At 40.5% G+C, this 27,403-nt stretch overlaps 1 protein-coding gene and 1 long non-coding RNA gene across 2 annotated transcripts in view; one reads left to right on the top strand and one right to left on the bottom strand.

Moving 5' to 3' along the window:
- Positions 1-27,403, bottom strand: part of LOC307028837 (inactive dipeptidyl peptidase 10-like) — a 500,108-nt gene that overhangs the window by 384,922 nt on the left and 87,783 nt on the right. The gene's annotated exons all lie outside the window — the stretch shown is intronic.
- Positions 12,664-27,047, top strand: LOC307030265. Its single transcript, XR_013805595.1, has 3 exons — positions 12,664-13,867; positions 14,088-17,522; positions 26,649-27,047. It is a non-coding gene; the product is annotated as an uncharacterized lncRNA (long non-coding RNA).

The following is a 27,403-nucleotide window of genomic DNA, read 5'->3' as shown; positions in this document are numbered from 1 at the left end:
CAAGACTGAAGATGCGTTCGCAGTCTGCATTGGAATGGAAGATGCAGAGGATAGCCAGCATTACCTTGCAGAGTAAAGGGTACTTGAGATGGCCATTTCCATCCTTCAGCTGACTCATCAGGTGCCACTGTGTGTCTGGTCTGTCACAGCTGGTGATGCTTTCTGGCAGAGCATCGGTTTGGTAGGTCATGAATTGACCCTCAAGCTTGTCCATCTCCTCAGCATTCATCTTCAAGCAGGGGAATCTGCCTGTGAAGTACCTCACAGAATTGAAGTCTGCGCTGTCCCGTGCAGACATGTCAGCCACAGAAGCATTCCGTAACACTGGGTCATCATAGGGAAACTTCTTCACCATGTACTCAACAGCCTTCATGTAGAATGCCCGCACAGCGCTGAAGACCTGGGCCAGCTGCAGCTCCTCAAGCTCAGGGTGATCTGCTATGAAGTCTCTGGTGTTTTGCCCAATGAACAAGGTCTCATTGCTCTTCTGGTTGCTTGGTTCCCTAAATGGTACCTGGTGAACCTTAGCAGCTGCATTGATCACCTGAGGCTTCACAAATCGGTTCAAGAGATTCTTCAGCTGTGTGGTCAAAGTCCTGTGTAGTACTTGTATGCAGGGTTTGTCTAGCTGCAGCAGAGTGTTGGCCTCATCAAATATCGGCAGGACCGCACTCAGAAAGTAGCAGTAAAGATGGAATGTTGGGTCCTGCAGATGTTGACATGCCCTCTGCACTCTCTGTTGTGCCCCTGTCTTGGGCTGAGTGGGTGCAGTGCTAGATGTCTTGGGCTGAGTGGGTGCAGTGCTAGATGTCTTGGGCTGAGTGGGTGCAGTGCTAGATGTCTTGGGCCGAGTGGGTGCAGTGCTAGATGTGTTGGGCTTTGCCGTTGCAGTCTTGGGCTGTGTGGTTGCAGCTGCTGGTGTTTTCTTTCCCTGACTGAATTTGGCTAGGTTTTGTTGGCGAAAGAGATAGCCTGCCAAATCAAACTGAGAATTGTCCTTGCTGCCGCTACTGTGGGTTGATGTGTCCTTGCTAACACTGTGGGTGGACTTGTCCTTGCTGCTGCTCTGCGTGGACTTGTCCTTGCTAACACTGTGAGTGGTCTTGTCCTTGCTGCTGCTCTGCGTGGTCTTGTCCTTGCTGCTGCTCTGCGTGGATTTGTTCTTGCTGCTGTGCCCAGACTGTTCTGACTCAAAGTATTGCAGCAATGCAGGCCACTGCTGCAACAACCTGGCGATGCATTTATCTAAAGAGAGCCACCTCGTACTTACATGTTTAACAATCTTTCTCATTTCCACTCCACACAGATCCTGAAATTTCTTCAGTCCCTGTTTCCTCTTGCTGGATTTGTCTAGGTAGAAGTATATGTCCGCCAGCAGCTCTTCAATGGACACTGGAAGCTGAGCAGCAGCTTTTTCTGCAGCTAGATGAATTAGATGGCACGGGCATCCCAGCACATATACTGCACTGTTTTTTTTGTTGATGTAGCCTGCCGTGCCAGCTTTGAGTCCCTGCATCACCATGGCATTATCTGCCCCAAAACTCATGCAGTTGTCCCAGGATATGCTACGTTTCTCAAGTTCATTGTCAATGAGTTTGAATATGTTCTGCCCAGTAGATGCCTCATGACACTCTGGCAAAGATAGCAGTACTGTCAGAACACGCCCAAGTCCTCGATCAAAGTACTTCACAACAAGAGGATACAGCTTACAGTCTCCATAGTCAGTGCTCCCATCCGTGGCTAGGGAGTATGGAGCTGTCCTCATTGCCTCCGTGATCACAGACGCATCCTCCTTGGCAAGGGCTCCAACAATGGCGCTGCTCTTTGTGCGACAAGACCCATACTTTCCTGCAATTGCAATCACAAAAATATTGAATTGTATTATCATGATTATACTCTAGATTACACAGAATTGCAAAATTACAATCATGATATTAATCCTCTGTAGAGTAAGTTGGCCTAGGCTATTTTTTTTTCACCTTTACATAAAATGAAAAATGTTTATCAGAATGATACAGTATCAGTATAAATTAGCAATCATTAATTTGCAAGATTTAAATCAGATTATCAACCAGGGCAGTACTGTAACTGTTTTATATAGGCTAGTCTGTACAGATTGTAGAGTGTATTGTGACAGTATACAGATATAAATCTATGCCTATGAATGCTTGAGATGAATTGAGGCTATTTGTCATTTGAGCCTTACCAGCGATTTTCGAGTCCGGAAACATCTTTTTCACCAGTGGCCCGATGTGGTCGGCCACCGCGATCGGGATGTTGTGTTCCACCAGAAAGTCCACAGCGAGCACTTCGGCATTTATGACACTGGTGTCACTGTCAACTGTAAAGAAGCCCGCGATGGGCCTTGTAGCTTCCACTGCCGCCTTGTATGACGTGTGTTTAGCAGTCCTGGTGTGCTTTTCAACGTCGTGTCGGCCCCCATGCCTCACGCTAAAATCTGCCTTACACAACATACAGTAAGCGTGGAAGTCGTCCAGCTTCGACCGGTTGATGGTCGGCCATTCTGCGTTATATTCTAGCTTGAAGCGCTGTTCAGAAATTCGCCGCTTTTTCGGCGGAGGACAAGTACGTTCACCATCCATTTTTGATAGACTTCAACTGACAGCTCGCTCCGCGATTTCGCGGGCATAGTGTATTCACGAATTATCATTGGTCCATTAGAAATTAAGATAATAAAAACACAACACATATGTTAAATTATATAATGAAATAAAACAGATATTAATATTTTCTACTTATCTGTGCTATAAATGTAATTTTTGTATGATTCCAATTATCTTAAATAATTTTATAACCAAAATAGCTGAATTTGCTCGTGACCTGTTCAAACCAGTCTATGGTTCAAACAGAGAGGAGACAAGCGGGGTAAGGCAGCAAAGAGCGGCGCCTCACGTCAGATTGAGCAATCCCTCACAAACTGGATTAAACGCATGCCTTTTTCTCTCATTAGGTAGGTAATGTATTTTAGGTAGGCCTATGTGTTGTAGTCTTGCTGATCTGACATAAACCCGCGGTGAAAAAGCAGAGGGGAGGCAAACAGTAGGCTATCTCTGTCTCAATGAGGAGGGCGTGCGAAAGCCTGGACACTAGACTCCATTAATCACTTCACGTCCCGATTTACTGAGATCATTGCTTGAGCTAAAATGCTTGTTTCATACGACGGGACCGAAGATAACTCGATCGACCAGTCACAGTGTGATTGTCTATGTTAGACGGCACGCGCCGTTGAATTTAAGAGAAAGGCTAGCGGAGCTAGTGAGAAATTAGCACCTCCTGTATAATGCCTCCCTGCTCTGTAACAAAGATGCTAGTGAGGAAATATCCCCTCCTGTATAATGCCTCCCTGCTCTGTTACAAAGATGCTTGATGGTTTTACCCCGATATATATATGTAACAGTATGTAACCATAATGATTTACCCCGATGAATCTGCCACAAAATACAACAATGCAAATGCAGAAGAATGGAAAGCCACCAGTACGTTTAATTATTAGCCAAGATTACATTGATATCCGAGTGTTTCCGAGGGGATTGTTTAATGTCTGTCATCCATTTAACATCATACAACGTCGTTGTGATCACTTTGAACCCAACAATCTTTTTTTTTAATGTATTGGTGAGCTGAGTTTGAGAAATTAAACTTTGCTGCTAAAGTTGTGTTTTTTGGTTGCTATAGTTATCTAGTTGCTATGCTAGCTAGCTCAAGAGACTTAAATAACCTAAACGATTTAAATGGAAGCGTTCAATTCGCATGTAATGATAGCTAGTTATATAGAATATGAAAAACAACCAGTAGTCAATGTGCAAGCTGCCAATTGAATTACCGTACTTTTCGGACTATAAGGCGCACCTGAATATAAGCCGCAGCAGCTAAATTGAATGATGTGTACATATATAAGCCGCACTGGACTATAAGCCGCAGGTGTTTTAATGTTTAATTACCATATGTAAGGGTTCGTGCACAGAGGGGATTGTCGGGAAAGAGATGGCTGTTTGAGGAAGCTCCCATTTATTAACATTTCAACAAACAAGTTGCATATTTGCATAACGTATTCAAGTGTTAGCATTTATTGCAATAGTAGCTACAGAACATGTACTGTGCTGTGTAAACTGTACTGTATCACATAGTGTTTCAGACACACAAACTTTTCAACTTTCAAAATTAAACGGTGCGCTCCCAGCGCACGTACCGGCAGTGATCTAGAGCAGCGGTTTTCAACCAGTGGTACGGGGACAAACTGTCTCGCTCTCGTAATGTCTGTCTGTCTTGCTCTCGTTCTGTCTCTCGTACCACTCTCGGTTCCACTTTTACTTTTGCGCGCTACCTGTCTCACCTCCAGCTTTTCCTGCTGGAACCCGCCGCTTAAAGGTGGGGGTCCGCGGACCGGCCATAGAGCCCATAGAGTTAAAGGCGGTGGCCGTTAGCTTTAAAAATCCATAGATTAGCCGCACCGTTATATAAGCCGCAGCGTCGAAAAATGGGAAAAAAGGCGCGGCTTATAGTCCGAAAAGTACGGGTATGTTTTAATATACTCTATTGACTTCACATATTTTTCACATAGGCCTATCTGACTCTGAAAGCCAGCTACGAACCTCACCGCACGGCACTGGTCTACATGAATAGAATTCTTCATCAACAGCGGGAGCCAAAACAGCATAGCATCCTGGTAACAGTAGTGAGGGCATTACAAAAAAGAAGTACAGCCGATCCTATTGGCTCTTTGCCAACGCAAGGGACGAATCATAAAACGGCTTATATGTGAGCTTTAGTGCTGGTTGGATGTCAACACATGCACGAGGCTGCCAGCTCACCGATTCATTTTTCGATTTGTTAGGTAATGCGTAGGATATTCAAGTCAAGCGTAGCGGCGTAATTAGGGCCTGGAAATCGTATCTGCTACGCCAAAATCGTGTATGTTGGCAGCTCTGCCTCTGTGGGCAGAGCAAGTCCATCCAATCGACCGGCAAAGTTATCTTTCAACCTCGCAATGAAATCTGTCATCACATCCGTGATTTGTGCCGGAGTTGTGATGTGTTTGGGGAGCGTCAGAAAATGCAGCATCCGACCCGTGCTCAAGTTGGTCGCGAAAAGGTCCAGCTTGACTTGAATCTGCTCCACAAGATCAATGACCGTTTTGTCTCTGTTTACGCTTCAGAGTTGAGAGAGACATGTTTTAGAGTTGCTATCATAGGACCACCGTTACCAGGGGCGGACTGGCCATCTGTAGAATCTGGAGAACCACAGAACGGCCGGTCGTCAAGGGCCGTTGTCGGCCGGCCCTTTAAAAAATGGTTTAACGTCATCATTTAAGTTGCACTGACGGCCGACAGAGGGCGACAGCGGCCGCTAATGCAGTTATGTGGTTCTTATCTGTCAAATAATCACACACGAAGAAGAAAAAAGACCGGCCACACGAAGAGAAGGGATTAGACCGAGGTTGCGTTCCGATAATCCAAAAATCAGCTCTGGGGTTGCGTTCCAATAGTCCATTTAGTTTAGGAACCTTCCTAACCAAGTGAAATGACCCGGAAGTACGTCAGTGGCAGCCATGATAAGTGCCGTTCCAATTCTCCAAATGAAAGGAAAGGAGGTTTCAAACTTCCTTTATAACCTCCTTTAGCTTAGGAACCACTGGACCTCCCTTACCGAAAGGAGAGGAGAAAATGCTGCCCCACAATGCCTTGCAACCGCAGCATTTGCGTCACACAACAGTGGCCGTTCACGGAAACAAACAATTATGACGGAGAAATTATATCATGAAAGTTACGGTGCTTATTAAGCATTTTTAAACGTATGTGGTAAGTTGCCAAAGTGCTTTGTTTTGAACGTTCATCAGTATTATAATCAAAAAGAGAAATATGAACGTTAGTTTTTACTGAAATGATCAAATAAAGTCAACATTTCACTGAATTGTGTGGGGTTTGCTCAACTTTTAAAAGATGTTTGAATGGTGATGTACACAGTGATAGATGTTAAGGACTAACGTTTATAATAAATACATTTGTATTGATTTTAAGATCTTTTCATACAATCATAAGTATTGGGATAATTTGTATTAATGTGGACCGGAGGGAGAGGGTGACGACTGACGAGCATAAATTTCACTTTCCTTTTTTATTTCAATTACAACTTTGGTCATGAAGAATATGTTTCTCTGTTGTCCACGTTCATAAAGCATAAAACAACAGCATCAGAGCACGGTGCAGAGTCTCTAGATGAGTCCCTCGTTCTTATTAAACATCCTTTCACTATCTGACGTGTTTATGATGCGCCAGCGGACGTCATTGTGCGTCTGCTGCTGTGGTGAAACTATGGAAACTACAGTGTTCTATATCGCTACAACATGGATGTTTAATAAGAACGAGGGACTACTGTAAACTCATCTAAAGACTTGTGCCGTGCTCTGATGCTGTTGTTTTATGCTTTATGAACGTGGACAACAGAGAAACATATTCTTCATGACCAAAGTTGTAATTGAAATAAAAAAGGAAAGTGAAATTTATGCTCGTCACCCTCTCCCTCCGGTCCACATTAATACAAATGATCCCAATACTTATGATTGTATGACAATATCTTAAAATCAAAACAAATGTATTTATTATAAACGTTAGTCCTTAACACCTATCACTGGGTACATCACCATTCAAACATCTTTTAAAAGTTGAACAAACCCCACACAGCTCAGTGAAATGTTGACTTTATTTGATCATTTCAGTAAAAACTAACGTTCATATTTCTCTTTTCGATTATAATACTGATGAACGTTCAAAATAAAGCACTTTGGCAACTTACCACATACGTTTTAAAATGCTTAATAAGCACCGTAACTTTCATGATATAATTTCTCAGTCATAATCATTTGTTTCCGTGAACGGCCGACTGTTGTGTGACGCAAATGCTGCGGCTGCAAGGCATTGTGGGGCAGCATTTTCTCCTCTCCATTCGGTTAGGGAGGTCCAGTGGTTCCTAAGCTAAAGGAGGTTATAAAGGAAGTTTGAAACCTCCTTTCCTTTCATTTGGAGAATTGGAACGGCACTTATCATGGCTGCCACTGACGTACTTCCGGGTCATTTCACTTAGTTAGGAAGGTTCCTAAGCTAAATGGACTATTGGAACGCAACCCATGGATTAGACGCCGCGGCAGACAGGGAGAATGAAAAAACATTGATAAAAATCAAAGAAAACGAAAAGAAAAAGGTGGGGCCGAGAAGGCAAGAGAAAAAAAAGGTGAAGTCACTCACAGGTGAAGCATATACATGTCGCAAATTGACAAACCTTTTTGGCAGCAGCGCTGCTACGAGCACTATCAGCAGCAGCAGCTTAGAACAAGTGCAAGATGATGAAGAGAATGATGAGGGCGCAAGTTCAGATATACAGCCAGCCTCCTGCGTTCATGATGAAGGACAGAGTTGAGCTGGTGGAAGAACCAGCTCAACTGGCACATACAAGTGCAGCAAGGCAAGAGCAAGAGGTGGGTGAGAATTATCCCTTGAACTCAGTGGCGTTTTCTCCTGGAGGCCAAGGGAAGCCAGGCTTCCCCTGTTTTTTTGGATTGTAGTTATAATTTTAATAAATAAATAAAAACACTTCGTTTAGTTTCGGTAATTATTCTGCCGGCCCATCTCTCCACCATTCTCATTGAGTATTTTACAAAGAGTGAAACAGCTCCCCTCTAGATGTTATGATGAAACAGTAGATTGCACTCTCTGTTGCGAGAGGAGGCTAGCCGAAATTGGCTTCCCTTGGTGAAAATAAATATATATAGACATTTTTATTCATTGGGATAAACCTGATAAAATAATACAATTGAGGGATTGACCAATCAGATGAGGCTCACGTCATGCCTCACAATCCAATCAATTCGCATCAACTTCAGTTCGTACTGTAACTGTCATCACTGCCCTTAAAAAGTAGCAAGCAACTGAATCAAGTGCAATTATGGAGGGTGGAGATTTGGAGTATTTCATCAAAAATAATTTTACTAAAGTTCCGCTACACAGCAGCAACTAAAAATGAAATCTGATGACAGACCAATGCCCAAACTGGAGCTGTGTACAGAGAGGAAAAAAGGAGCGAATCGGAAGTAAAGCTTTAAATAATAAACAGCGGATTTCTAACATTTGACATTTGATGTGGCCGGACTGGGTCAGTTTCCAGGGCTGAATTTTAGTCCCAGTCCGCCCCTGACCGTTACTAGCACCACTAGATGCACTTTCAAAAAACGTGCTGCGTTGTGGTTTGGTGGTTTCAATGCAACGCGGAGTGTTGCGTTCATGGTCTGTACTAGTGTAGGAATTTGGCTACGGGAGGCTGGGCCACTCGGGAGTTGGTTCTGGGCCGCATCTGGCCCGCGGACCGCCAGTTGAATAGGCCTGCTGTAAGTGATCTCTACAATAAAACAGTTTAGTGCTGGATGTACAAAGATATTAATATGAGGATGTGCAAAACAGACAATCTAATTAACCTTTATTAACACATTAAAGAATACTTTAGGTTAATGTCGTCTTTTAAATAAGAAAAAAGCTTTGGGGTTATCTATCTACAGATAAATATTAAGCCTGACAAAGTACTTAACGTCAAATATATTGCTTTCCTGCAATGTTAACTATGTTGAAGCACTTATTTTAACTGATATTATACACATTAATGATACTCTTATGTATGTAGATAGTATAAGAAATGTGCAGAATTTGACAGTTTAATGGTGGAGATATAGACACATATTGATAGATGTCTTGTAATGCACTGTTGAGGAACCTGTGACCCAAGTTTTTCATTCATTGCATAACTACACCGTAGTTGTGTATATGATGTGCAGATCTGCAGATACATGTTTAGACTTCTCAAGCACTAACAATCAAATATCTCCTGATTGTTGGCACTTGACGATCACCTTCCCTGAATTGTACTCAGGTGTAACTAAAGTCTGCTTTAAGGGTTGTTTATATATCATTAATCAGAATCTGCAAACTAACAAAAATAAATGTAGTGGAGTAAAAATACCAGGTTAACCTCTGAATTGTAGAGGAGTAGAATTACAAAGTAACAATGAGCTGCATGTGGGTATATATTAATGCTGCCCATTATGATACAAGCGATTTTAATCCATTTAGTAATTACATGTTTTAAATGTGGACACACCAATTTGTTTCCTATCGCCTCCAGGGCTGTACACAGTTTAATACTGTCAACTTCTAATTTTGGGAACAACGAAAACGTCTTTTAAAACTACAATTCCCAGTATTGACGCCCAGAGTTTGACGCTCGGCGTAACCTTGGCGCACTGCCACTCCAACATCCAATCCCAGAGCTTGAAGATTAATCACGGGGTTTGTCAACGGGACTGTAGTCTCAACCGATAGCTGCGGATTATGGGTAGCGTAGTGTCTTCGGCCATCCTAAACTCTAATTTTTTTCCGGATATCATATCGCATTAACGTTGCTGCCCATAGTGATAGCCCTCTAGATGAAATCTACTACCCAAAAATAAACATATGGAGATGGGTTACTATTTAAAAAAAATTGCAAATCTATTTAGGAACCTATTCATGTGAACATATTTTAAGTGGGGGTGGACCTCAAATCCTCTAGGGGGGTCCGGGGGCATGCTCCCCCGGTAAGATTTTTTCTTTTTTAAATGTTGGACTTAAATGCATCAATCTGGTGCATTTTGAGGGGGAAATAAAGAGACTACACCCTACAATCATAAGAACATGGCCATAACCAATAACATACCATATACAATATTTAAAAACATTGAAACTTGTATATTTATTTGTTTTTGGTTCATTTATAGTTGTGAGTGTGTCTGGGCTCCTGAACCAGCCTCACCCGTTTCCCCCCTGCTCCTCTTTGAGGCAGAAGCAAAGACTAGTTTTAGCTCTCAACAAGTTTTAAAAGTTTATCTTGCCTTTTTTCACCTAGTTAACATTTTATTTGTATTATTCATGCATATTTTACTAATCACCCCCCCCCCCCTCAAATGGAAATATGTGTTTACATAAATGGTGACCAAACTGTTTGAGACCCACTTAGAACTTAGACTAAGTTAACTATCTAAACACTCAGAGTCCTTTACCTCACCTGAGCTGAGGTTATCAGTCTCTCAGTCTGACAGGAGAGGACTCTCCTCCACCTTGTTGTTGAAACAGCTCCTTATATCCATTAGCGCAGCTAGCTAGCACCAGATGCTAATAACAACAATACATGTAACCGGTGCGTGCGCTTTCTCTCTCTCGCTCGCGCCACACATAGACACACACCCTCCCGAGCTTGAATGACACACAGAGACCAATCGAGGGCATTAGTGTATGATCTGTATGAAAGTGGCATTGTCGGCAGGCCACATCCATAGGCAACACATTCTCACTCCCTAAACGTCCAGGAGCGACGCTTGGTTAGGGTCCCGTGGCGTGCAGTTGGGACGCGCCGAGGCTCCTTCAGCTTCATAAACGGACGCAAAGAGCTTTCAACTGATTGCAATGTATTCCCATCAGCGGCGGTATTTGACACTCATGGAAGCACCGCACCCGTTTATGTCGGCAGCTCTTAAAGGCAATGTGAGCGTCCATTCCCATTGGATAACAGAGAATTGTACACCCGGAAGTAAGTATGCTCCACTACTCATCAACTCAAAAACACCAGATTACCTTTGTTAATTAAACGACATTGATAGGTTTAAATTGTGTACAATGCTTTTGTGTTTTTCCTCTTCAATTCTGAGAAACAACTTTTTTTCTCTGAAATGTGGAGCGCCAAAGAGACTACACTATCCACAATCCCCAGCTATTGCTGTGACGACGCCTGTCCGCTTTGCGACAAACCCTGTGATTAATCTTCAAGCTCTGAGACTGGATGTTGGAGTGGCAGTGCGCCAAGTTATGCCGAGCGTCAAACTCTTTGAAATGGAACGAAACCACAGCAGACTATTCAAAACTGGATTCGAAAGCCCCCCCAGAACTACACATGCTGGCTATTGTGTTTCACAACATGTTCTCTATGGCACGTCTCTACTGGGAATTGTAGTTTTAAAAGACATTTTCGTTTTTCCCAAAATTAGAAGTTGACAGTATTAAACTGTGTACAGCCCTGGAGGTTTCGGCGATAGGAAAGAATTGGTGTGTACACATTTAAAACATGTAATTACTAAATGGGTGAAAATCGCTTGTATCCATAATGGGCAGCATTAATATATACCCACATGACAGCTCATTGTTACTTTGTAATTCTACTCCACTACAATTCAGAGGTTAACCTGGTATTTTTACTCCACTACATTTATTTTAGTTACTTTGCAGATTCTGATTAATGATGTGAAATATAAACAACCCTTAAAGCAGACTTCAGTTACACCTGAGTAAAATTCAGGGAAGGTGATTGTCAAGTGCCAACAATCAGGAGAGATATTTGATAGTTGGTGCTTGAGAAGACTAAACATGTACCTTCAGATCTCTATAAAGTCATCCATTTCATGCATGAATTATGAAAACCTCAGTCAGGATTTCTCAAGTGTTTTTATTGCTCTTTGGGCATGAAAAACAAGATTTGAACTTTAGTTTTTTTTAATGTAGTTTTTTCAAATAGATTTTTATATGTCCACTCAGGTTGACAGTTTAGGGTTTGAACTGAAGAGATGTACATTTTGAAAAAACGATCAACTATCTAAAATAGTTGTGTTAATTAAACGCACAAGGGGTTCTTGAACGAAATAATATTATAAAGGTAAACAGAACTGATAAACAGACAATCTGCTCCTTAAACAAAATAAACAGAGACAGATTTCATGCATGGATCCATTATATTGACAGTTTTCCAGCCAAACAACACAAACAAAATTAAACAGTCTGCTCTGCGATACACCAAAAGTGTCTTTAGTGCCTAATCCAGGCTATTATTGTTCATTGCTCCCGCGCCCGTCGGTGGCAAAAACAGAAATGTTTGTAGGCCTTTTCAGGCTATAATCCACAAAAAGAAAAATACGAAGATCAGCGTGGCACAAAGGAGCGATCTCACCCTCTGTCGGAGAGAATCTCTCTTTCTATCTGTGCGCGTCCTCTCCAAGGAGACGTGCTTCCATTCTGTGAAAGACAGACCTTTCTTGTTTTTCTATAATAAGTGTAAATACCGTAGAAATACAGTAAATTACTTTTATTTAAAATAAATAAAGGTTTTATTCTGTAAATTGGTTTGATGAGGAATTATCGTTTTTTTACAGGATAATTCCATTGTTTAATTATCTGGAATGTTAAATTACATTGAATTCTATGTAAAAACACATAAAATAGACATAATTTTACTGCATGTAAATTGAAGGCAACTTTCTTTTTTTTGTTGCAGTAAAACCTTAAATTTAATGTAACAAAATGTAAAAAAACAAAAAATGACTGTATCCTGTACTGTTGTAGAATACAAAGAAATCTTATTATAAAACATCTCTAAAATGTTAAATAAATGTAGGCCTATACATCTTCACAAAAAATGTAATATATTGCATAAATACCCCAAAATTATTTTGTATAAAGTAGTTTTCATAGTATACTAAAATAGTTAACTGTAAAAAAAAGTGTCAAATAAAGAAAACGTAAAATGTATGTAAAATCTACGGAACTTGAAATGGAATCCAGCCATACAACGGCAGACAAGACAAGCAGGATTGGAATAAATCCACAACACTCCTGATTGGTTGATATAAACGTCATCGAAAAAACCTGCCAATGAGCACTGTCCGCGCCTTTCAATCCAATAGAGAGGCGAAGTCCCTCCCCTTCCGGGAGCCTCCATGGGACCCCGGAAGCGGAAAATTATACATTGGAGTCAATGGAGAGAGAAAAGTTATCTTTTGATCCCGTTTGAATTGTGCCACGAATGACACATATGATGTTTGTCAATCTTAAACAATCATTTCCATGCAAAAAAAGTCAGTTTGTCGTAAAAATGCTGAAATATAAGACTATGAATAATACGCAACTAGAAAGACTACAAATCCCAAATGCATTCTGGGTCGCGTAAGTGATGTCATAGGCGATAATGCTCCAAGACTGGTTGTGACTCGCAAAGCAAAGAGGAAGAAGAAGACTGATTTATTCCCTCCAATAAATATAAGAGATTGCTCCAATAAATTCACTTTTACAAGATGCCTGTGTGCTTTGTACGAGGTTGTAATCACAAAAGAGATCATACCACTTGCTCGTTCTATCGCTTCCCGTCTGATGAAAGGACCAGGAGTCGTTGGACCAAACATATCAGGTAATATACATGTTTTGCATAGAACATAGTCAAGTTAGCTACCTAGCTAGTAGCGAGCATGTTAGTTAGCATTATATTACATTACTTAGCCTTGTCATTTGTATTAGCCTTAACATGAAGTAAACCAAAATGTTAAACAGTAAGAGTAGTCATGATGGTAAGTATTTTGTGAAACATTTGAAGAGTAGCCTATCGCCCCCTCCACCAGGTGCTAAGGGGGCGGGAGGTAGGCTAACGCCACATTAGTATCAGCGATCTTTTCTACTTAATGCTATCTGCACAAATGGTTAACATTGACCATTAAAAGATCAGGAAGTTCAGGGAGAGTCGAAGGAAGGAAGGCAGGCAGCTTTGCATGACATTCTTCTGGACGTGTTTCATTGTGATGATAGTGAGAGTGAGTCAATCTGTTTGTTGGAAAGACAGTAGTTGAGTGATTACTGAGAGAAAATTATTAAAATAGATAATTATTCAGTGTTGTTACTTTAAAGTGTTGTTACTGACCTTTTTCTCTTTTATTTTCTTTACCTCACCTGTAACTGCTGAGACCCTGAGGAACATGCACACTGGTCTGACCTGCTCTGGTAACCTGATTTCCACTGTACGTAATAGTATTTGGTTATGGTATATTATTTATATACATCAAAGGCACAATGCACCCCTCAGAGACACACATGTATTGAGTGTGATATTTTGCATTGGTCATGTGAAATCATCTTTACACACTAGAAAACTGTAGGAGCGGCAACTTGTTTTGAAATTGAATTTTTAATATCCGATAATAAAGTTGATCCGTTTTCTTTATTCTTCTCTCTTCCCAGCTCCATCCATCACCATTCTCTGTTCCTGCCAGGTCCTGCTTGCTAATCAATGCTCATATTTTTTTTACACAATTACAAATAAAGTCAATGTATTGTATGACATTAAGTTGTGCTTCATTCTGAGTCAATAATAAATTCATTCTGCCTTCAGCTGCAAAATTATTGTGGACTGCACCGACATCCATGTAGCAGCCCCCCCCCCCCCAGTAAGATGAACCAAGCAAAGCTGACATACTCAACATACAGCTGTGCTCTTAAGTTTACATGAAGAATTTGTGAAATATTGGTAATAACAGGTTTAAATGATTATTAGTAATTAATTATATAATTTTCTCATCGTAGATGAGCAGATGAGAAAAGCAGAATATGCAGCTGCCATTTTCCACATGGAAAAGAGAAAGGGCCAAGTGTATTTGAGTGGACAAAAGAGAAATCCCAAATACGAAAAATAAAATTATACAATTTAGATATGTATACAAATAAATACATATCCTATATACACCATCATGTATAATGATGGTGTATGATGTAGAAGGAAGTGTGGTAGATAACAATTAAATATAGAGTTACATACAGATCCATGTTACAGCAAAAGATGGAATAACTAAGAAGCACGCAGTATAATAATAATTACACGCAACAATTAAATAACTGCTCAGCATCTCCACCACAATCCCAATCTGCTGTGTCCTGTTTTCCTCCCCTCTGCATAACACCCCATCACACATACGAAACACAACGCAGAGTCCGAGGGTGTTAAGAGTATGTTTATTTAAATGTCCTCCTCTCTACTGGCCAACACAGGGAGCATATGCTGGGTGTAGAATTGTTCCAGGAGGAGGAGATTTCCATGCCATGCAGGGTCTTTGGGGATGGGGATGATGATCCCCTCCTTCGTGGTCCACAGTAGCAGAGACTCCGGTCTGTGATTTGCAGCTGTTATATAATATACAATACATTTTTTTGAAAAACATTTGATCAAAAAATAAGGATTTGGTCAGGATCTAGAGTCAGTGTGTAGTTTATTAATTAATCAATGCTCTCTACATTAGGAAAACACATACCAGTGTACCAGAGGGAGTCACACACAGCTGTGCCTAGATAACCAAACAAATTGACAACAGGGATGCAAACTCATCAGGTATGAAAAAGGTGACAAGGATCCGAGCCCCCTGACCCCACAGAATATCGGCTTTAAAATGAGGAATAACAGAGGATTTTAGCAGTCAGAACAACTAAAGCAGCAGTGTTAATATTAACAGAAACGCCATAGAGTCACATCTAATAGAAATATATAAAAAGCATTTATTTTAATTGTGGAGCAGTCAGTTTATAATTTTGGCAGCACTGTTGAGCATTTTGAAAATGTATTTTCAGGCCTCTGTGCAAGGCTTAGTCTTTCTATCTTTATAGCCACTGGTATAAAGTAACTAAGTTCATAAACTCAACAAGTACTATACTTGGGCACAATTTTGAGATACTTGCACTTTACTTAAGTATTTCAATGTTTTGCTACTTTGTACTTCTACTCCACTACAGTTCAGAGGTAAATGGTGTACTTTTACTCCACTACATGTATGTAATACCTTTAGTTACTTTACAGATGTGGATGAATGATGTGAAATATAATCAAGTGTTAAATCAGACTTTAGTTCCACCTGGAGTAAATCCAAAAGCTACCCTGCAGTATACAAAGTCATTCAGACTAGCTGCACCTTTACCAGCTGTGAGAACACTTTCATGATCAATCATTATAAAACATATTATTCTGAAATGGACCAATCTGCAAAATGACTACTTTTACTGTCGCTACTTTCACTATATTTTGATAATAATACTTTTTTACTTTTACTTGAGGAACATTTGGAATGCAGGACTTTTACTGTAACAGAGTATTCCTACACTCTGGTACTTCTACTTTTACTCAAGTACAAGAACTGAGTACTTCTAATTTTAATCAATTACAAGATATATACTTATACCACCTCTGTTTATAGCCTATGAAAAAAACGATTAGAAAACGAAGGCTAAAGCTAACGTTAGCAGATAGTGACAATGTATGCTAGTTAGCTAGCTCAACGATAATATTGCGACGGGAAAAAAAAACTTTTCAGTGCACATCACGCTCTGCCGCTCCGACAGGGAGCTCTATTGTGAACACCTGAACGGCACGTTCTAACAGCTGTTCACCAGCGGTCCAGTCTGTGCCACAGGGACTCCGGACGCACAGTTAATATTAACGAACGCACCGTAGGTAATGTAGCTGCTGAAGCTAGACCATCATCGCCGAGCAGCAGAGGCTTATTATACATCATGAGCAGAGCCGACAGGCAGGAAGACTCGAGCACACAGCTCGCGCTTCATTATAATATATATAAAAAAAGCTCGCGGCCGCACATTAATCCGGGTCCCAGACCCCCTCCCATACCCAAAAAATATTTTTATTGCAGATCTACAGGAATCACAAAAACGACCTATTTTGGATTCAAAACGGAGAATTTCGCCGAAAGGTGACAAGTTTGCATCCCTGGACAAGATAACCAAAATCCTTGAATCTACACACAGCAAATAAACTCAAATGACACAACGAGATGTAAAAAGGAGATCACACATATAGTCGATATAGAACTGGCCGCTTCAATCTGAAGAGCAACTAAAACAAAACACGGGAGTGTATCTTGTTCTTGTGAACACTAATGTTATCCACAGCATACACAGACAACACAAAGTTCTTAAGGAGAAAACTAGTTTCTAAAACAAAACACGTTAGTGTACCTTGTTAGCTAGCTGACATTAACCTTAAACATTGCACTCATATTACTCACTGAAACCTTGTAAAGCCGGTCCCGCATGCTGGCTCTTACAGAACCGCTCCCTTTCGTGTATGTACAGCTCTCAACATGCCCAGACTTGTAGTGATTTTCACCTCGTTTTATACTTTTTCGCCTCATTCTGAAAGAAACAGGTGAAATTTACTAACGTGACAGCCATCTTTGTGATGGTGACGCGTATTGTGCGAGACCAGAGACCTGTAGTTCACTGAGCGGTTTCACACAAAAAAAATTGTAACTTCACAGTTTTACGACACATTTTTATTTTTTTGACTTGCAAAATGTTCTTTTAATTTGACAAACATCATATGTGTCATTCGTGGCACAATTCAAACGGGATCGAAAGATGACTTTTCTCTCTCCATTGACGTCAATGTATAATTTTCCGCTTCCGGGGTCCCATGGGTCGGAAGTAGATGGGCGGGACTTCGCCTCTCTATTTGAAACTTCCACGTCAGTTTGAGCGGGTCTCCTCCTGCTGGAGCTACAGCTGTCTGTGTTTCTGCTCGAGAGTTTATGGACTAATATCGGGATAGTTGTACGTCATCTACACGTTAAATATGAGCATCGGGACGTCAACAGAGAACAGAAGACTTGAGATCTGGTGAGTCCTGCAACTTTAATGGAGTTAAACATGTATTTATAATAATAAATAATATTATATAATCCTTAGTTTGTGAATGTTTAATTGTGTATTTAAGGTTACGTTTCTTCTTCTAGTTCAGTGAGTTTTGAGTGATGAAACATATACTTTAAGGGAATCTGTGGAATCTCAGCATTCATATGATACGTTTTTTCAGATAGCATGAAGTAAAAAATATAGCTTTTGCCAGTTATGTGCTAAAGTAGCGTTAGCCCCGTTAGCCGTTAGACTTGTGTTTCGTTTAGTTAAAAATGGTTAATATCGTCAGTTAGCTGAGTTAAGTGGTGAAAGCAATTCTAGAACCCTGAAGGCAGGAGAGACTGAAAAGAGTCAAGGGAAGCTTATAAAAGTTAACAGCATTTAATTACACAAAAGATGCGGTGGTGTACAAAATGAAATGTGCGAGTGGAGTCGCTCTCCACTTCCGACTGGTCAGTTCAGGCCAGGGGGTCGAAGAGATCAATTCTTGGCTTGCTCTTCCTGTTGTCATCTGAGGTCTTCTCCTATTGGCCGGCGTCTTCGGGGGGCGGGTCCAATGCAATTCCTGCCTTTTTCTGTAGCTAAATTGCATCATTCTGGCATCTGTGGTTATTTAAACATTCCCTGCTACACATTATTCAGCATCAATAAATGAGTGCTAATCCCAGTGTGCTCAGTGTACAACATCACATGTCATTTCACCTTGGTTCAAGGTTTGAAATCGTATGATTCCGCCAAATGCTAAATGCTAACCGGAAGTGACACATTTTCAGAATAAAAGTGTTAAGCTAATAGAGAACTTCCGGTTTTTCAGAATAAAACTGATTTAAATCAAATTACGCCATATCAACATTGATTTTAATTTCTAACAATCCCTCCTTACATACCATTTAAGGTATGTAAATAATATTGAAATCAATGAGTTCTTCATCCGAACATTGCATGGTACATAACTCATACAAGTAAAAAATACAAATAAGAATACATATTCATCATAAATATAAAGTTTTTCATTTGTGCATAACTTCTATCTTAAACCTTTAATGTCACTTGGCAAAATAGCAGCAATTAGCTTGGTATGGAAAACGTCTAACGCCCTCCTTTCACATCATAAATCATCTTCATACTGTATCTGGTGTAAAGGCACTTGTTCTTTTACTAACTATAAGAAGGATTAAACTATCTAAAAATAGCTAAATATTACTCTTTATTTAAACAAGTCTAGCGCCATTCTATCGGTCTGTTTTTATCTAACTGTTTGTGTCATCCTTTTACTGTGTCTCTGGTGCAATTTACAAATCTCTGCTGGCTCCAGTAGATATAGTTTTCTCCATCCACATTCTTGTTGGTTCTGGGACAGAGGAATAATAATTCAGAACCTGCTGATATTTGAATCTTACTACTTGGCATATGTTACAAACAAAAAACATCTTCATGGTGAACTAAATAAAATCCTTGTAATCTTTCTCAATTCTAATATAACAATTAACTATTCCTGTTTGTACAATTTCATTATGATTCAAAAACAACTAAATTCATGATGATGTCAGAGTGAATGATTTCCTGAGTGTGTCTGTCCTGTAAGGTACGTCATTCTCTGCTTGGATCGTGTGAAGAAATCCCATCGATTGCACCTGGCAATACTGCTTCTACCTATCTATTATCAAGCTGAAAAATGAATACAGAAATCCAACATACTGTCATCAAATGTCTTTCTATTATGAATTTAAATGAAATGTATATCCCCATAATGACCTAAACAATAAAGTCTATGGCCTTTACTTCTTTTACCAGGCTAGTTACAAGATGTTGTCAAAATTAAATTCCGTCTCATTACATTACTATGTTTTAGCTTAACTGTAATATGTTCTTTCTACATTTCAAACCTCAGGTACTTTAATATCTGTTGAAATATTACAAAATTGTTTCATTATCACAGGTCAACTTCTTCGGTATTCCATTCTGGAATTACATCTCTCACAGTAGCCCCTTGGCCACTGATTCTGCATCTGTGTTACCGGTTATAACTCAATCAATATTAGAAACATGTCAACATTCACCGAACAGTATATTATCCCTAGATATGGAGCAGGTTAATCCTAAAACTATCTTCAATGCTCAGTTTGAACATCTGGGTTGGGGCGGAAAGTTTCTTTCAATCCTTAAAGAAAAATGTAAATTGTGAATGTTACATTTACAACCATGTTAACATTATACATTATAAACACTCCCCCCTTTTACACATGAACTCATGTGTAACAAAATCCAGTAATGGGGAGGGGGAGAAAACTTTCAGGTAAATATTGGTTAGGGACATAACGAACATTATTTACAATTTTAGATCCATTATTATTATTTCCACAGTAAACACTTCAGTGAAAATAAGTGTTTATCTCTGTCTTTCAGGCCCAAAAGAAACAGAATCTTCAGATTTTAGTTTGAGTTTTACATTTGCAAACCGCAAACTCCTGTGGGAGTAAAATATCATCAAGTAGATTAGAAACGGGTCACATGTGCGGTTTCCCCTTTTTGTGGAATTTTTAGGAAACCTTTGTTTCCCTTGGAGCTCCAAAATAATGTGTTAATCCAAAAACATGCTTGGTTAGTTATTGTTTTAGAATCATGCAGTTACACTGATCACATGCCGGCATTCATTCACACTCACACTGTCTGGTTGTCAAGTCAGGTTTGGTCAGGTACACCCCAGAGTCAGTCATTGACAGTGCTTTTGTCACACTGTCAGTCAGGGTCAACGGTCATTTGGTCTCGGTCATTTGGCCATGTCGTGCTCTGCAGAGTCTTTTCAGAGGTATTTCAGCATAGGCGGGTTCCCTTTATCTACAAAAATATGTCATATGTGGAGCGCCATTCCTTATTTATTCACGATTTCAACTAGGATTTTCAAGATGGTTCTAACTTTCCATTTGGACTTCTGCCTCCCATATTTCCTGAAACTTGGTACAAAATTCACTTCCTTATAGTACTACTACTACTGCAATTAATTTACACCTAATTAGTATTACAATGTCTAATAGATCTAATTCAGAAACTTGTGTACATAACTATTATCTTGAGTCAAACCATTACTAGGATCTGTGTAGCTCTGCTATGTATTTCATAGCTCATCTATCTTCAATTCTGGTCTACTTAAAAAACAATGTTAAACTCTTTAGCAGTGTGTGGAACCTTGGGTGTCCGAACATGTAACAATTACTCCCTCCTTTATCAAGGATTTTAAAACAGAAGTCAGTTCATATTTCCATCTGAAAGCCCATAGTAATAACTATGCTACAATGGAGAAATCAACACTTTAGATTGGAATACTACATTTGGCTTGGCACTAGCTCTTCCTTTAACATGATCCATAAAAATACAGATGTGTCTTATAGAGTGGTTCCTAAAACCATCCTTTTAATGGTGATCAATATTGTAACAAATGAGATCACACGTGAATAAAAATCTCTAAAAGAATAATTTGTTAACATGATGAAAAGATTGAAGCATATGGTTCTACTCTGTACTCCAAAACACCCACTGCTTAAAGTGTAGTGAATATTTCCATCATGTCTCCCTCAGTGTGATTTTCTCATTTTACTTTAATAGTTTCCTCTTTACTGCTATTTTTAATTTACCAATTGATTAATTCATGGTTAATAAATCTGTTTGTCTTTACGTATTTATCAAGTCAATTCAAGTTATTTAAATGTGGTCTCTTTTATGTGCGTTTGTGAATAAGTGTGTTTATGTGTAAACTCACTCATTCCCGTTCTCCTTTTCTCCTCCTCTGGTTGTCTCAAGCCGTGACCCGGGCCTCCTCTCTTCTAATTGACCATGCCAACTCCTCTGATTCTGTCTTCTCTTCAGTCCATCAGCTCTTGAATCCATCCGCTGTAATTCTTTTAGGCAGCCTTTGGCCCAGTTACATCTGCAGCCCACATCATGCCACTGTTCTTGCACTGCTTTTTATATGTCATCTCCTCCTTTACAGTCTCTTCGCTGTTTTTAAATGGAGGGCGGATTCTGCTCTCAAGTTTCACACTTTGCTCTTGCCAAATCTCGTGGCTCAGCTTGGAACTTCATGCCCGGTCTGAGGGACTGATGAGAGTATCTCTGTATGTCAGCAAGCCGTTTGGTTCTGGATGCCTCAGGTGGAGATAGTTCTGGCTGCAATTCAGTTGTTGTTGTTGTTTCAGCTCTGGTTCTCTGGCTGTTTGATGGAGAAGGAGGAGCCTCCTGTTGGTTTAGGTCTTTTGTCTGCTTGGAGGGACGGGGTCGTAGCCTTTCTGACTCAGGGGGAGTCCAGGTCTCGGGACGCATTACCTATAAGAAGTCTAGCACACTGAGGTTAAATAAATCCAACCCTTTCCACTCTGTCTTTTTCTAATCATACTATCCGTCTTAGTTGTTAAATGCCATCTAAACAACACAATTAATGTATATTACAAAAACTCCCTCTATAAATTGTTTCATCCATTGTTACATATTTACCCATCATAACTCTTTCAGGAAACCATTTTCTCCCATAAATTGAAACACCTACATGTTTCAAGCATCACATATCCCACACACTACGAAAGAACATCTCCATATTTTCTCCAATATTCTAAATCCCACTGTTACTTAGAACAATAGTAAACCTGCAGAGCACACCAATCAGATCACAGTAATATAATTTGACTCAAGTGTAGGGCTATGTCTACTTTCCATTATACTTGTTACTTTTGGTGAACATTTATTTATATTTTCTAAATTCCTTGTCTATGATGTGCAAACAGTTTGAGTGTAAAATGTGTTTTTCTCTATGTATTTACACTCTACGGATTCTTGAGTTTACTCATCTCCTGGTGCTGTCGTTGTAAAAATGTTCGATTCCTTATTGTTTTGTACCAGTTTTCCAAAATCAGTTCTAACTGCCGTGCCGTTTCTGGAAATGTGGCGGTACGGCTACACACTGTGTAAGTGGGTGCCAACATGTTCCTTTTTTAACTTTGATCCGGAGTGCATCTGCAGTGCGTTCTACAACTTCCCACGGTCCATTCCATACAGGTTGCAACCAGTTCATCTTGTGGATTTTTACATTTACCCAATCCCCTGGTCCAACAGAAATATTCGTCATGGCCCTGGCATATGCTTCCGCCTCAATTTTTCTCATATCTAACACTGGTTCTCCTCTTTATTGTGAGGTGATACCTTGTGGTGGATATTGCTGAGTGGGGCAATCTCTGGCCAAATGTCTACAATCACCACATATGAAGCAGCCACCATCTCTTCTTCCTCTTGAGCGTTGCTTTCCTCTCCATTGTCCCTTTTGTTGATACTGTATGGGAGTGTATACCTGAGCTGGCGGCTGTACTTGTGTAGGAAGATAAACAGGTATTTTCTGTTGCTGAAATTGTGTGGGAAGATACTGCTGTGTTTGCGGCTGTGCTTGCGTAGGAAGATACACAGGTGTCTGCTGTTGAAGATACTGTGGTGCTTGTGGCTGTACTTGCCTAGGAAGATACACAGGTGTCTGCTGTTGAAGATACTGTGGTGCTTGTGGCTGTACTTGCGTAGGAAGATACACAGGTGTCTGCTGAACTTGGTTTTGTGGACATACACTTCCTCCTCCGCTTTGTTGGTTTTGCATTTGATTCTCTGGTTCTTCCCGAGTTTGAACGGTTGGAGGTGTCCGCCCTGCCTTCTTTGCTAGTATGGCCATCTGCTTTGTCGATTTCTTGTTTTTATTAGCTTCGGTATCTTTCTCAGCTATTTGTAACTTCACGAGTGTCCTTGCTTGGATTTTATCGTCCTCATCAAGTCCCGTTTTTTCCGCCTGGTGTCTGATATCGTGGTGAATGAGATGTTGTCTCCATTGTTCAGCGGCTTTATTGTCCAATCCAACCACTTCTTCCAGACGTGCCTGCACTGCAAGGGGAAGGGCTTTATAATAATAATAATAATAATAATAATGGCTTTAATTTATAAAGCACTTCATATTTGCATTCAAATCCCGAAGTGCTAACATCGTAAAAAGAATAAAAAGCAATAAATAAAAATAAATAAGTAAAAAGAATAAAATAAGATAAAAGGGTGATAATAAATAAATAAAAGGTCTAGGGAAAGGCTCTATTGAAGAGGTGGGTTTTGAGGCCTTTTTTAAAAACCTCCACGGTCTGTGATGCTCTCATGTGGTCGGGGAGAGCGTTCCACAGACTGGGGGCAGCCGAGCAGAAGGCCCGGTCTCCCATGGTACGGAGCTTAGTCCTCGGGGGTTTGAGGAGGTTTGAGTTGCTAGAGCGGGTGGTCCGCACGGAGGTAAGGGGGGTGAGGAGTTCCTTGAGGTATGGAGGGGCTGTTCCATAGATACACTGGTGTGTGAGGACGGAGACCTTGAATTCGATCCTCAATTCCACGGGGAGCCAGTGAAGTGATTTCAGGATGGGGGTGATATGATCATATTTGCGCACCCTCATCAGGATCCTAGCAGCGCTGTTCTGGATGTACTGGAGCCTCTGGATGCTTTTCTTAGGGATCCCGATGAGGAGTGCATTGCAGTAGTCCAGCCTTGAGGAGACAAAGGCGTGGACTAGCTTTTCCGCGTCAAACAGAGTGAGTGAGGGGCGGAGTTTGGCGATGTTCCTGAGGTGATAGAAGGAGTTTTTGCACAGCTGTTTAATGTGGGCCTCAAAGGTCAGATGGGCGTCCATTTTCACACCCAAGTTGGTGACTGTTGAGGAGAGGGTAATGTCGTGGCCGGAGAAGGTGATGGTCGTGATGGTGGATGACCGAACCTGATGTGGGGTGCCAACTATAATGGCTTCGGTCTTGGAGCTGTTGAGTTTCAGGAAGTTTAGCTTCATCCACGCCTGTATCTCCTCCAGGCAGGTAGTGAGTGTGGGTGAAGGCAGGGCTGCAGAGGAGGTAGGGTTGATCCTGAGGTACAATTGGGTGTCATCAGCGTAACAATGGAATGATACTCCATGTCGGCTTTAATGACAGAGTTCTTCCACACCATTTCAATAGCTGGAGAAAGATCATGTCTTTCACCCGTGCAAGCCTCCCACACTTCTTCACATTTCTTCAAGAATGCATGCATGTCTTCCCCCGGCTCCTTCTTCAAGCTGCTGAGAGCATGAAAACTGCGTGTTGTCGGGTAGATGTGACGAATAGCAGCCCAATAATTCGACCTGATGTAGTTGAATGGAGTGTCATCTGGGTCAATTGTGCAATTGGCCTGGGAATCTATTGCTCTCACTTCAAGCCGTCCAGGGCTCGAGCTTAAGGACGTCCCGTCGTCCCGGGGCCGAAAAAAATAGTGTCAGGGAGGATAACAAATAATTTTGGGACGAATTTGGGACGAGAGTTAAAATAAAAATACCCTGCTAACTCTACTACAAACGGCGATGACAATGAAATCGACTGCATGTTGTGTGTAGCACACAATTATTAAACCTCCTTGTCAACATAAACACACAAAACATTTAGCAACCCGCGAAACACACACACACTCACACACACACAGACAGACAGACACACACACACATACGTAAGCTGTGCCCATGTGCTGTCAGCCAGCCGCACAGCTGGCTGTGCCCGCAAATTCCTGGCCCGCAAATTCGCGGGTCTATCTACAGTAGGCTATGTACTGAGTGTGTGTATTTCGCGGGTTGAGTGATGTAAAATGACAATGGTATCCCGTGGAGGAATTCTGAAATGTTTTACCGTTACATCACAAAAACGCACAGCAGAACCAGACCCTGGAACGCCGGCCTCTTTATTTACTTATTCCACTTCATCCCGTAATAAGGCTGAGATGAGAACCCTCCATCGTATTTAGTCCTTAGCAATATGCTGCGCCTCTCCCCATGTATGGATGGGTAGCGAGCCCCGGTATTAAACGGGCTCTGCCCGGGCCGGAATTATTAAAGACAGTGGTAACGTTAAGCTCCGACGTTATCTGACTTTTTATCGGTACTGGAGACATTTAAAAAATATATGTCATATGTAGTATTGCTACATAAACATTATATCGCAGTTTTAGTTTATCCAACTCCGTTTCTAATATGCAATAAGACTACAACATGCGTCTATGATGTATTTTCGAGCTTTCAAATCCAAACGAGATCTCTCTCCCGTCTGTGTGCGAGGGGGCGGGGCAGTTTGTAAAGGTCTCCTGACTGTGTTACAGACATCCTGGTTAGTGGTTACTCTGGGTTCTGTCTTCAGGACAGAGTGTTGGATTTTTTTTGTTAATTGGATGGGACTTGATTTGATTCAATATTAGTAATTTTCTCGTTTGTGTGTTTGTTTAAATATATTTGGCCTTTGTCATGTGATTGACTGATTGACTCAAATAAAAAGGTTGATGAATTATCATCTAATGATTTGTATGATGTTTTATTTATGTTAAAGGTCACTTTGAATGATTTTAACTAATGATAAGTAGTAGAAAAACTAATATTTTAAATTCGGGACGGTCCACATTAATTTCGGGACGGCTTAGATTGTATTTCGGGACGGTTCCGGGAGGATGGTGAAAAAAGTTAGTTGAGAGCCCTGGGCAGGCTGCAGCATGTCATCCGTTCAGCAGAGAAGGTGATCGGCTGTAATCTGCCATCCCTCCACAACCTGCACGCCTCCAGAACCCTGAGGTGGGAAGATAGTGGCCGACCCCTCCCACCCTTTACACAAACTGTTCACCCCCCTCCCCTCCGCACTCCATCAGGAACAAAACTTCTCTCCATCAGGACCAAAACATCTCGCCACCTCAACAAGGCCCACCCCCCCCCACTGACACTTTACCTCAGCCACAACGCAGACTCTATGCATTACATAATGGAGATCACAGGATGGTAAATAATGCAATGTTTAAATATTGCTTACTGCACATATTTTATATTCTATAATTTATTGCATTCTATTTCGATGTAAATTACTGCTTTATTTTATTGCTATCTTACTATATTTGTATTACAGTGTTCTTAATATAGTTTGCTATCTGTGTACTTTTTTTGATTTTAGTTTTTTATTTGTATGTATGCACCACGACACCTAGTCAAATTCCTCGTACGTGTGAACCTACCTGGCAATAAACCCGTTTCTGATTCTGATCTTTTTGTCCTCTAGGTTGCACTGCCACGTCTACAGTAGCACAGAATGGACAGAGGAAACATGATTGGGCCTCAAGTTTTTTGCAGCCAATATTCATTCTCCTACAGACTTGGGATATGAGGGCGAGTGAACAAGTTATCTATTGGTTGGAACCTACAATGTTAGACTTACTAAATCCTGCACACTGCTCCTTCAAATTGACAATGTGAACATATGTCGCCATTTTGTAAGTCCTGTCATTTTCAGTTGAAAATATTTCAAAGAAATCTTAAAAAATTCAACTTACTTTTTGTTTCTACTGTTTATAAGTATGATGTTTAAATATGAAATGCTGTATTCATTAGTTGTACTATAATTCTACAAATATTTTTATATTTTAAGTTTTCAGAGTAATTGTTTCCTACAGAACATTTTGTGAGGTCATTTTATTGAACCTGTTTGATTGGAAAATAACAGTATTCTAGCTGTAGAACTTTAGGTTCTGTATTTATTTTTGGTGTTTGATCATACAAATCTAATTAAAAAAAAATGTAAAAAACTGTTTTTCTCATCAGAACTTTATTTAAGGTATTTGAATGTAACATTTTAAGACAATGGATTTTGAAAAGAGAGGAAAGTGTTTTCCTGTAAAATCTTTAAGGACAATTCCTGTATATTAATTGCTTTTGCACTTTATTTCAGTTAAAGTATTTTTACTTTAATGTTATGGTTTTTGTTTGGCAGCCTGCGGGGTTTTTGCCCGTAGAAGTATTAGTGCTGTACTTTTATTA

Source organism: Notothenia rossii (assembly GCF_949606895.1).
Source record: "Notothenia rossii genome assembly, chromosome: 2".
Lineage (NCBI taxonomy): Eukaryota > Metazoa > Chordata > Actinopteri > Perciformes > Nototheniidae > Notothenia > Notothenia rossii.
The sequence above is the reverse complement of the archived record's forward strand: the minus strand, read 5'-3'. Positions and strand labels throughout refer to the sequence as shown.